The following is a 13,354-nucleotide window of genomic DNA, read 5'->3' as shown; positions in this document are numbered from 1 at the left end:
GAAGGGCATCTCGGCTCCTTCCACGATTTAGCTATTGTGGGCAATGCTGCTATGAACATTGGGGTGCATATGGCCCTTCTCTTCACTATGTCAGACACTTTTCCAATGAAGACATTTACCCTAATGGGTTTATTTCTATTCATCCTTTAGGACTGATATATTCATTATTTTATCTGGAAAGCCTTTATTTGCCTTTCCAAATGCCTGTTTTATTTAGTCTATTGGTTACCTTTACTTACCGCTATCATAATACTTATCTTCCAGTATCATTATTGCTTCTTTTCTTGTTCTTATACCCCCAATATAAATTTTCATGCCTTCAAAGTGTAAGCTTTTTACAAGCTTTTATATTATATATATAATATATAATATATGATATTATATAGTATATATTTTATATATATTATGTATTATAATTACATATAATTATAATCATAAATATAAAATGTAAAATATATATTTTATAAACATATTTAATATTTCATAATATTAAATATATATTTAATAAATATAATTATATTTTATTTATATATTATATAATATATATTATATTTAAATTGTAGCACAATTTCTTTTAAGATTTTATTTATTAGCATGAGCAGGGAGAGGGAGAGGGAGAAGCAGATTCCCTGCTGAGTAGGGGGCCTGTTGCAGGGCTCGATTCTAGGACCTGGGATCACGACCTGAGCTGTAGTCAGATGCTTAACCCTCTGAGCCACCCAGGTACCCCTAGCACAATTTCTAATACAAAGTAGGAGCTCCATAAATATTTGTCCAGTGAGCAACTTGTCACGTACTAAATCATACTTCAGGAACTGTTTTGTTGGGTCTAATTCTGTCTCCACATTGAGACAGTCATCAGATAACCAATTTGCAGCTCCTTGGTGCATTATGGCCCCATTATTCAGGCAGGCTCTGCTAAATTCATTATAATATGAATAATGCTACTTTTATTTTTCAATTTTTTTATGTTTGGAGATGTTACAGCATCCAGTGCCTACAGTTTGTGATCTATACAGACATTTTCTGATCTTTTACAAAGCTTGAGAACTAAGCTTTGACATGTGTAATGCTACTTTAAATTTTTCGTTGGCATGCTATAAATAGTGCCTAGTAAAGGTGAAGTAGCCTTCCTTTCAGACTTGAGTTTTGTAACTTGCAGTGTGAACTATCCAGGAGGGTCACTAGATGCTCTAAAATTTAATGCAAAATATTATATGTATAGACATTTTTCTGGAAAGAGAACCCATAATTTCTATTATGTTAGGAAAGGGATAAATGACTCCAAAAAATTTAAACAGTGCAATAATACCTTACATTTTACATTGTGCCATAATCATAAATCAAAAGCTCTTTACATACATTATTGCCTAAGCACTCTGAAACAAAAAGGGAAAGCTTCTATTCTAGATTTGAATACATAAAAAAAAACACCAATTTAGCTACATGGAGTAGAACTGGAATTAAAAGGAAAATTGGCCCATATCCAAAAGTGGGCTAGGTAAATTCTACACAGAATTCTTAAGAATTTCAGACTAGTATTATTACATATTTTCTGAAAAATAAATTTTAATGTTCAAATTACTGTATAGACTGTCAGAAAAATAAATCCAGAGATTATATAAGTACTATTTTGATTATTGGAAAATACTATTATAAGTTCAGTTCACTTGTTTCTTGGTTACTGAAATATAATTCAAAATGAGAAGCAATGGAGCAGGAGCCAATTTCAGAGGGATCCTAATCTTTATTTCTTTCAGTGCATGGTTCAGGTTTTCCATTAATAAAAATGTGTGGTGTTTTAATATGTACAACAGACTAGAATATCATAAATGTGAAATGAGGTTAATTTTATTGAACTTGCTAACTTGCTTAGTCTAGGTGAAAATGAAGTTCCTGACATAAGACTAGAATATACCTGAACCGTGGATGAAAAAGAAGTCAGTCAGTTCAATGAAGGGGTATTAAAGTATGGAAAGGAGTCTTTGAGGGAATGAGGTGGAGGAGCAAAGGGCCTCATTCAGATTTTCCAAATAATCCCGTCACCAAATAAGAAAGCATTCATCTATTCCTCTTTGGAATATTAAGGAATATGTTAAAGACGTTTGGTTTGCCTTGATAAATTTGGTGCTTTGGAGCTCTGAAACATCTTTTGGCATATCAACTTGCAGTCCACCTGCAAGTTTAGTTTTATTAACTTGGGGAATGAGAAAATGTGGAGGGAAAATTTGTGGTAGAATATAGGAGGGGGACAGAGCTGAGACTCAGAAGCCTGAAAAATCTGTCTTGCTTCAGTAATATAATCTAGTCTCCTTTGTCAGTAGGCCGAAGCACATTACTGAGTATCATCACAGAAATGAATTTCTGAAGAAAAGTACTGTAATCAAAGCCTTTTAATGAGAAAAAAGCCAGCCAAACCAGTCTAAGTCACCCCGAGGTAAGCGGCTCCTTCCTTAGCAAGAGCAAAATACTGAGGAGGAAGAGACAGTACTACTAAGAATAGAGAGTGGAGCATCTAGTTTTAAACAAGTAATATTTGGTATGGGATAAATTGCTTCCAAACTTAGATAATGTGGTCCCACAAATCTCTCTTGTCTTCTTTCGTTAATCTGGGCAGAACTGAAATAAGAACTTCGTGGTTCTGTTTATCACTGAAGAACCAGTTCAGATGTCACCTTTTCGATGCGGTCACACACACACAACAGTTTTTCACTCCTCTGTCTTCACAAACTCTATTTATATCATTATAACTAGATCATTCTTTGCCGTAATTACCACTTATTTATCAGTCTCTGATTAAACTGCAAGTTAATGAGAGGTGGAGATTAACACTCATCTTTGGCACTATAGAGGAAGAAAAAATTTCTCTGCTGCCTTAGATTCAGTGTCTGGGCCTGCAAAACAAATTTGATAAAAGCTAGATTAACCAGAGAAAAACAAACAGTTTATTAGCATATGCATGTACATACATGTGGGATAACTCAGTGATGAGTAACTCAAAGGTGTGGTCAGGACTTGGGGCTTACATAACATCTTTTTTTTTTTTTTTTTTTTTTTTTTTTTGAGAGAGAGCGAGGGAGAGGAAGAGTGTGTTTGCACATGTGAGCAGGGCAGGGGCAGGAGTGGAGTCGGGTGGGCATAGGGAGAGGGAGAGTATCCTAAGCAGACTTCATGCTGAGTGCGGAGCCTCAATCTCACAATCCTGAAATCTTGACCCCAGCCGAAATCGAAAAGTCAGATGCTCAACCAACTGAGCCACCCAGGCGCCCTGCTTATATAGCATCTTAACAAAGAAAAGTGATAAGACAAAGGAAGAGGGGTTGAGGTCCCTAGGATGGCAAGCTGTGAGAAGGTAAAAATATGGGGGAAGGTAAGGGTTGTTTTAGTAAGGTTTTGTATGTAGCTACTCTGACGTTAAGAGTCTAGAGCTGTCTTTGGTGATTAAGAATTATCCTACTCTTCCTAGTGTAAGGGAGAGCAGGGAGGTTTTTTTGTGTCTGCTGCTTCTCAGTTGTCTTCATCTGAAAACAGTCCTTATGTCAAAGTGGTATGTTTTAGCATGACATACTCTGAACCCCTTTAGCATCTAGTAGGTCCTCAATTAGTTTTGGAAAAGCATGATAATAATATGCTAACTCTTGTGGCTGTATTTGAATGATGGATGGTGGATAAATTACACTGGATTATGCTTAGATCTAGTCACTTTTAAATACTATAGAATGCTAACTTAAAAAGAATTTTAAATTGTTCAGTCTCAAAGCCTATTCTAATTTTCTGCTGGCTCTTTTGCTGTAATGTGTGGCATCTCAATTTACCTCTTAACAGCAAATAGAAGAAGCTTAAGATAGTTAAATAAGGATGTCACTCTTTTCAATTTGAGGCCCCACCCAGAAAGTCACAGAATATTTAATCCAAGGATTCTCTTTTCAAATGCAAAATGTAGAATGATTTAAAAGTAAAACTCAAAAATCTAAAAATACAGTGGTACTAAAGGTAAATTTTATTGGCCATTACTAAGTCTTCCTTATGTTGGATTTACCTTAATTCTAAACTGAATTTTTTTAAGTCAAGCCTTTAATTCTATACTAGATAATTATCTTCATCTTGAGTTATTTATCTCTTGATTTGGATTTTATTTTAAGAAGTTTAAACTCTACCTACATTTATTCTGTAAGTTCAAAGACCTTCAAAGACATATTTCTAGGTGTTTGTTTCAGTCAGTCATAATTCTCACAATTGAACTGAGAGCATATTAAGTATACTTGGAGCTTTATAGAAAACCTGCCATTTGGCTTTATTGCCATGGAATGTTTGCTGCTAACTCCCTTAGAGTGAAACGTTATTTACTGTTCATGATTGTTCTGGGAACTACACTTAACCATTCAGACTTGAGAAGTCACTTTCCCTGTACTTTAACACAATGTGGCTTTTCTGAATTCTGCATCTTAATGTCAACAATGCTATGCTTCATTTACTGAGCTCCTTGAACCTTACATCTTACATTTTATGAAGCAATTCAACTGTTTTGTCATTCTTAGAAATGTGTCTATTTTTTAAAATATAGCATCAAATTCCACATAAACTATGGCAAGTTACATTTCTCTGAGTAAGACAAAATGAAACAAAATATAATTTGAAATTATCTTTCCTGAGACATGTGTCTGGCAAGTTTGATTATTTCTTCCTCCTAAACTTGTTTTACTGCATTTCCTCTGTGGAATTTAAAGAGAACCTGTAGAAAGTTTGTTTCACACTCATTTTTACAACTCTATTGGGGTTATTTTGTCTTTTCTTTTTGTTTTTTTAGCTTATGTCAATGTCCTTTTTTATTTAGAAGATTGAAAGTTTTGACCATGATTATCTCATTTTCTTCCTTCAATATTTGGTAGCAAAATCACCTGGGCCTAGAGTTTTTGTGTGTGTGTAAAGAGGTTTCTGAGAACAAATTCAATTTTTAAAATAGAAACAAGGCTATTCAGATTTTCTTTTTGATCTTGTGTTTGTATTGGAAAGTTGTGTTTTTCAAAGACTTTGTTTGTTTCATCTAAGTTATCAGATTTATTGGCATATAGCTGTTCATGATACCCTTTTATTATTTTATTGATGTCTGTAGGACCTGTAATGATATCTATCCCGTCTTTTATTCCTATTACTGATTGACCCCTGAGTTAAGTATCATCTTTAACCTCCTTTACATGTGGGAAAATAAGGCATCAGTGGTAACTTGTATAACTTGCTGGCTCAAGATGGCATGATTTGCTATTAACCTCTGATTTGCAGGGGACTGTGTTTTTCCGTGTGTATGTTTACCTGAAATACCTCACAAAATTTTATTTGGCAAGCAGTCAAAACTGTAACTGGGATGAAAAATAATATGAGGGAAAAATCAGATCATGTGGGTCTTGGATATCTTTGGCTAGAATAATTCAGTATAGCTATCAAAAATACTTAGAAATATTTCAGACCTAGAATAAATTAAAGATCATAGTTGCTACAAATTGCAGCATTTTATTTATTTTTTAAAATATTTTATTAATTTATTTGTCAGAGCACGAGCATGCACAAGTAGGGGGAGTGGCAGGCTGAGGGAGAAGCAGTCTTCTTGCTGAGCCAGGAGCCCAACATGGGACTCCATCCCAGGACCTTGGGATCGTGACCTGAGCTGAAGGCAGATGCTTAAGCTGCTGAGCCACCCAGGCATTCCAGATTGCAGCATTTTCAAGATAACTTTTCTTTTTGAAAGTAATCATTTGTTGATGCAATGCTTAACATTGGTCCCTAGTCATCATGATTCTAGTACTATCATGATGGTAGATGGCTGTCATTGATTTTTTTCCCTCCATGTACAAGCATGTCATACTTCCATCAAGAAGTAGCAGATAGGGGCGCCTGGGTGGCACAGCAGTTAAACGTCTGCCTTCGGCTCAGGGCGTGATCCCGGCATTATGGGATCGAGCCCCACATCAGGCTCCTCCGCTATGAGCCTGCTTCTTCCTCTCCCACTCCCCCTGCTTGTGTTCCCTCTCTCTCTGGCTGTCTCTATCTCTGTCAAATAAATAAAATCTTAAAAAAAAAAAAAAAAAAAGTAGCAGATAGACCTATTCTTCCCCTTGAATCCGGGCTGGCCTTAGTGACTTAGTGAATAAAATGTGACAGAAGTGATATTCTGGGACTTCCAAAGCTAGATCATAAAAAGCCTTGCAGCTTCTGCTTGGGCGTCTTGCTCTGTCTTGGGGAAAACAGTTACAATATAGGAAGCTCACCATGTTCTAGAAGCCATGTGAAGTTGCTTCAGTAGATAGTAGCATTCTAGCCATATCCACCAAAGCACCAGACATGGAAGTAAAGCCATCTTGACCACTCCAGAGCAGCCAGTCTGCTAGCTGAAGGCCACTAAGTGACATTAGTCACTGCCATAAGAAACAGAAGCACTCATGCCCAAATACCTGACCAATGAAATTTTGAAATATAATAAAATGTTCATTGTTTTAAACCTCTAAATTTTAGGATTGTAATACAGAAGATTACCAGGACAATGACTGTTATGTAAACGGTGGCAAATATCCCTGCTACCTAGCTTTATAAAGACATAATGTGATATTCCTGATTAGTTGAGAAAGAACCTGGAAAAACGCCACCATCAAATCCGCCATGCTAAGTGGTATATCCTAAGCAACTTTGTTCTCCCCCACAGCGCTAAGATGGGAATACAGTTTCTAAAATTTATAAAAGTTCTTGCCAACATAATTATTTCAATTTAGCATTATTAACTATTTCTGGTCTTCAGCCAGTAAAGTCTTGATTTTATGTTTAAGATACTGTAATGAATAGGACTTTCTGTTTATTGCTTATCATCTTGAAGAGAAAATAAAAACATCCTTACGTTTAATGAAATATTTGAGTTGTAGTGCAAGAGTTGAGCTTTCAGGTTTTGGCTGATAAGTATACTGGGCTAGCTCAGATTTCAGGATGCTTTGAAACAAATCTCTGTGATTGAATGAATCTTAATAGAGTATTTGCTTCCTGAGAGAATTATCTCTTACTGGAGTGTTAAAAAAACTTTATGTTGGATGCCCATGGAGCCTCATGCAACTTAAGTTTAGTCTGTGCTTTGCAGCTGCGTTAGCCAGTAAGATCATAAACACCGTAACAAAGGTGAATGTATTAAAAAAAATTACTGCCAAATTTAATCAAATCTCTAGTGCTTTTTAAACAACACCCTGGATCATAAATTACTTTTAGTAAAAGCCTAATACCTAATATGGCTTGGTGAGAACTTAATTGAAAAGTGTATATAGAGTAATTGAATATGTCTATTGTGAGTTTTTAATCTTTCTTTTTATTCTTTAATGAATAATAATTGTATAGCAACAGAAAACAGTCAATATCTGAAGTCATTGATTCCTTCTCATGCAAGAATCATTCTCATTAAACAAACAAAAAAATGTAGAGAAATAGTCATCATTAAAGAATCATCTCCTTGGGGCATATTAAAAATCACTATAAGCCTTCAATGAATGCCATGTTTGTATAAAGTTAGGGCAATTGTTGAAGTATTTTTCTATTGCCTTAACAAAAGTAACCAAATACAGGGCAGACTTTTTAAAGAAAATGGCTTGTAAACAATAAATCATATCTTTCCTACAGCTCAGTGGTTATAATAAGTTCATAATAATCGCCATTTTAGGAAGTGTTTGTTTCTCAGGATACACAAAGGCCGATTGCAGTAGTAGACTGGCTTGTATTTGACAACCGTTGTGGGCAAATGAGTAGAAAAGCTATCTTATCACTTGAGGCTAGTAAATTATGGAGATATTTTACTCACTGAGCAGACCAAATTGTTTCATGGCTTATGATTACATTGTAATGCAATAAAAGCCATAATAAAAGCTGTTATTTCTGGTTATTTATGTATATATCAAAAGATACATTATGGATTAGGGGCGCCTGGGTGGCTTGGTCAGTTAAGCATCTGCCTTCGGCGTAGGTTGGATTCTGGGGTCCTGCATCAGACTCCCTGCTTGGTGGGGAGTCTGCTTCTCCCTCTGCCTCTGCCTCTCTCTCTCTCTTTCTCTCTCAAGAAGAAATAAATAAAATCTTTTAAAAAAGATACATTATGGATTATTCCTATGCATTGTGGAAGTTATTTCTCCCCCCCCCATCCTGAAGGATTCATTAATTCATTCATTCTTTTATCAACATTTTATGAGCGTATATTGCTAAAAAGCTATTCTATATTCTGAGTTTGCAACAATAAACAAACCAGGAAAAAAAAATTCCTGTTCTCCTGAGGCTTACATTCAATTTGAAGAGAGAAAATGGATTTAAAATTTCAAATAAACGTATTATATAATGCCAGAGAGTAAGAGATAGTATGAAGAAAAATAAAGCAAGGTATGCAATACAATGTAATAGGAGTATGTTTTTGGTGGGGTGATCAATGAAGGTCTTTCTGGAGATTTGATACTTTTTTTTGTTTGTTTTTAGATAGTTTGTTTTTGTTTTCTTTTTTTTTTTTTTTTTTAAGTAATCTCTATGCTTACTTAAGAAAAAGTTTGAACTCACAACCCCAAGATCAGGAGTCATATGCTCTACCAACTGAGACACCCAGGCACCCCGGGGTGACACTGTAGACAAAATGTAAATGAAATGGAGGGGGAAACCATGGAAATATCTGGGGAGAGAGTGTTTCAGACAGAAACAGCAGGTGTAAACTCCTGAGGCTGGACCTTGATTGGAATTTCAAAGAATAGCAAGAAGACCTGTGAGGTTGGAGTGAAATGACCTAGGGAATGATCACCATGATGCTGGGGAAATGGCCAATAGCTTTGGATTTTACTGTGTGATAAGAAGGCATTAAAAAGTTTTGAGCAGAGAAATAAAAGATTCCTTTAACTGCTGCGTAAGTGACAATACAGGGGCAAAAAGAAAGCCCTGAGAGTAATTAGGAGCATTGAGAAGGCTATGGCAAGAAAAGATAGTGCCTTGGAGGACAGTATGTTCTAGATGTTTTCTGTTTGCTTCTCCAGATGAACTTTCCATCCATCTCCATGGTGTTTTGTGTCCCAGGAGGCTGGTTTGATTCAGCCAGTGGGGGACTCTGGCAGAAACTGGAGGGCAGGAAGAGAGTAAGGAGAGTGTCTATTGTCCTGGCTCACTTCCTGCAGAATCACAGGAATTGGTGTGTTCCTCTACCCCTAGCTCCTCCCAGGCAGCCCTCTTCAGATGTTTATTCTTTCCAGGTTCTGTGACATCTAGTATTCACCCCTTCAAACCTATGCTAATAAGGGCTCTGAACTGTTGCTAACCCTGAGATTTCATACCATCTCTTGTTGAGTTTCCTAACTCTACTTACACCTTTAAATAGTCCCTTCAATACACCCTCAAATTACCAAGCTTTAATGAGCCATCTGTTTCTTGCTGGGCCTTGATGGTACAGGGTGATGATGGTGGTAAGAAGTGGTTGGATTTGGGAGATATTTTGACAGGATCTGCTTAAAGACTGATGTGTGCACACAACATGAGATATGGAGAAGGGATACAACTTGCTTTTTCCCCTTAACAATAGGGAGGTTTTCCTCCAAGTCAAAATATATACCTCTATTTTCAGTTAATTCATAGAATTCCAAAACATGGATACACCGTAGCTTATTAATTAATCACCCCACTTGACGACATTTAGTTCCTTTATGACTTTTTGTTAATATAAATAATGCTGTAGTGTGCCCCCAGTGTATATACCTTGTAGTACACATCCCGTATATTTGTGCATGTGTGGATTTCTTAAGGACAGGTATATGAAAGTAGAATTGTTATACCCAAGAGATAGGTACCTTTAAAACTCCTATAGGTATTTCCAAATTGCTCTCCAAAAAGCAATATTAATATACCCTCCCAACAACAGTGACTTTTACTCTCACAATCAAGAGGTGTTATCAAACTTTAAAAAATCTTTTAATAAAAATGTTTTGTTATCTTATTTGCTTTTCTTTGAATGCTGGTGTTGTTGAACATCTTTCCACGATAGTTGGCCAATGTTTGATGAGGAATAGGATTACACAGATTCAAAATAGCTCCCACAAGATACTTAATTACAAAGAGAAAAAAAGAACTTCACAGTGGAGAAATCTGGCAAATATTACCTTAATTAGGTGACCAGGGCACCTGGATGGCTTAGTTAGTTAAGCATTGGACTCTGGATTCAGTTCAGGTCAGGATCTCAATGTTGTGAGATAGACCCCTGCTTGGGCTCTATACTCAGTGGAGAGTCTGCTTCTCTCCCTTGTATCTCTGTTTCCCCCTCCTACTGCTTGCACACTCTCATGCTCTTCCTTTCTCAAAGAAATAAGTAAAATTAAAAAAAAAAAAATCAAGTGACCAAAGTGAATGTCATCAGTAATGGGACAAGTCAAAATTGTGGTCCACCTAGTGGTAATGAGATGTAATAAGAAAACAGCATCACTTCTGCGGTCTTACTACCAAAGATACATAATATGAATCTAATCGTGAGGCAAACCCAAACTAAGAGATAAACCACAAAAAACTAATTTGTGTCAAGGTCATAGAAAATAAGGAATGACCAAAGAACTATTCCAGAGTGAAGGAGACAGAAGAAACATGACGGTTAAATGGGGTCTGTGAATTAGATGATAGTCATGAATCAATATTAACTTCCTGATTTTTAAGTTTATGTAATAATTTGTAGGTGAAAGTCCTTGCTTGTGGGAAAGTCTCACTAAAATATTAGAAAGTGATGGGGCAACAGGTCAGCAACTTATCCTGAAATGGTTCAAGAAAAACAAGTTATTTATATTCTGTTTGTAATTATTCTGAAAGCTTGAGATTATTAAAATAACAACAACCAACTTTTTCATATTAGAAATCATAATACATATTCCTCATGGGTACTTCTTTACTTGGCACCCAGTGGGCACCATTTATTCTTGTGGCAGATAGGATAAATCTTAACTTGCTTTCTCTTCCCTGGATTTTTTTTTTCTTGCTAATAAAGGTTTCAACAGTCATAAATTACATCCTAGTGGTTAGAGAAATATGTCATCACACTATCTACAAGTCAGAAGAATAAAGCTTTCTGAGAGCTAGTCAAAGGCTGTCATTGGAGAGAAAGACTTAAGTAAGGTACAGGTTTTCTCCTCATAAACTCCAGGCTTTTCAGGATTTCAAATGTAGTGAAGTTTCCTGAAACCCTGTCTTAAGAGCATTCAAACTATGGGAAGAGCACAGATGTCCATTGACAGATGAATGGGTAAAGAAGATATGGTATTTATACCCAATGTAATATTACTCAGCCATCAAAAAAAATCTTGCCATTTGCAACGATGTGGATGGAACTAGAGGGTATTATGCTAAGTGAAATAAGTCAATCAGAGAAAGGCAATTATCGTCTGATCTCTTATGTGGAATTTAAGAAATAAAACAGGATCATAGGGGAAGGGAGGGAAAAATAAAACAAGATGAAATCAGAGAGGGAAACAAACTATAAGAGACTCTTAATCATAGGAAACAGAGGGTTGCTTGGGGGAGGGGGTTAGGGGATGGGGCACCTGGGTGATGGACATTAAGGACGGCATGTGATGTAATGAGCACTGGGTGTTGTATAAGACTGATGAATCACTGAACTTTACCTCAAACTAATAATACACTATATGTTAATTAATTGAATTTAAATTAAAAAAATAAAAATACAAGGAAGAAAAGAATTCAAATGTTATGCTAATTGGCAGGCATTCAAAACAAAACAAAACAAAAACAGGTCACCAAAATCCCAATCCTCTACAAAAACAACTGTGTACTCTACACATTTTTTGTAAGAATCAATTTAATTTGGGGTAAAAAAATTAGTTGTAACAAACCATTATTAAAATAAAGTACAACAGTCTCTAAATATGAGCTAAGTCAAAAAATATTTGCTTTCAGAATTATTTTTGCTCATAGCTAGAGGTATATTTTAACAGTATCTTCTCAGCTAACTAATCACAAGAAAACGAAGTTGCTATGAAATATTTTTTTTAAGGAAAAAAACCCCAAACCTGAGAATCTAGTGCAGAGTTCTGAAAATGCTGAAAAAAAAATTTTTTAAAGATTTTATTTATTTATTCGACAGAGATAGAGACAGCCAGCAAGAGAGGGAACACAAGCAGGAGTGGGAGAGGAAGAAGCAGGCTCATAGCGGAAGAGCCTGATGTGGGGCTCGATCCCATAACACCAGGATCGCACCCTGAGCCAAAGGCAGATGCTTAACCGCTGTGCCACCCAGGCGCCCCTGAAAAATTTTTGTCTTTACTTCATTTTCTCTTCTCTCCCACCTCCTGTTTTTAAGTATATTAAACTTAAAATTCAAGTAACAAGCTTTGAAAAGTAGATACAATTTGTTACTTTGGGCTGCCACCTAGTGTTAAAATAAAAACATTTACCTTTCCTTTTTTGCCTTTGTAAACTTTTGTATTGATAATATTTTCAATATGACAGAAGGTAAAAGCTAATACTATCATTAAAAGATTTTTTTATTTTTTAAAGATTTTTTAAAAAGATTAATTTATTTTAGAGAGAGAGTGGGGGGATGGGCAGAGGGAGAGAGAATCCTGAAGCAGACTCCTTACTGAGTGGGGGAGCCCAACTCAGGGCTCAATCTCATGACCCTGACTGAGATGATGACCTGAGACAAAACCAAGAGTTGACCACTTAACTAACTGAGTCACCCAGGCGCCCCAAAGATTTTAAGTGGTCACTACACCCAACATGGGTCTTGAACTCACAACACTGAGATCAAGAGTGGCATGCTCCACTTCCTCATTAAAGGATTTTTAAAATAAAAATTAAATACATTTAAAGTGTATAACATGCTGATTTGATACATATATTCATAGTGGAATGATTACTATAGTAGAGCTAATTAACATATCTTCTCACATAGTTACCATATTTGTGAGGAATATACTTGAAATCTACTCTTTTAGCATATTTCCTGTGTTCAAAATTAAATATAGTCATCATGCCTGTGCATTAGATTTCTAAACTTATTCATCCTACAAAGATACACATTTGAACCTTTTAACCCAACATCTCCCCATTTCCCCACCATCCCAGCCTCTGGTAACCACCATTCTACTCTCTGCTTCTATGACTTTGACTTTTTTTTTTTTACCATTCTACTCTCTGCTTCTTTGACTTTTTTTTTTTTTTTTAGATTCTACATACTATGTATGGTATCTTACATACACACGTAAACGCATGTATGCACACACACAGTAGACACTTGATACTAACCCCTTACATAGTTGAAAATGCATGTATAACTTTTGACTCCCCCAAAACTTAATACTAATAACTTACT

The 13,354-nt window shown here is 35.8% G+C and overlaps 1 long non-coding RNA gene across 1 annotated transcript in view; it reads left to right on the top strand.

The window, feature by feature from the left end:
- The first annotated feature begins 620 nt into the window (after positions 1-620).
- The window catches only part of LOC117804197, a 103,988-nt gene continuing 91,254 nt past the window's right edge, over positions 621-13,354 (top strand). Inside the window, exon 1 of the long non-coding RNA XR_004628540.1 lies at positions 621-2,437. This is a non-coding gene — a long non-coding RNA (uncharacterized LOC117804197). The remainder of the gene's footprint in view (positions 2,438-13,354) is intronic.

The sequence above is a fragment of the Ailuropoda melanoleuca genome, chromosome 1 (assembly GCF_002007445.2).
Source record: "Ailuropoda melanoleuca isolate Jingjing chromosome 1, ASM200744v2, whole genome shotgun sequence".
Lineage (NCBI taxonomy): Eukaryota > Metazoa > Chordata > Mammalia > Carnivora > Ursidae > Ailuropoda > Ailuropoda melanoleuca.
Note: the sequence above shows the minus strand (reverse complement) of the source record. Positions and strands in the feature narration are given on the sequence as shown.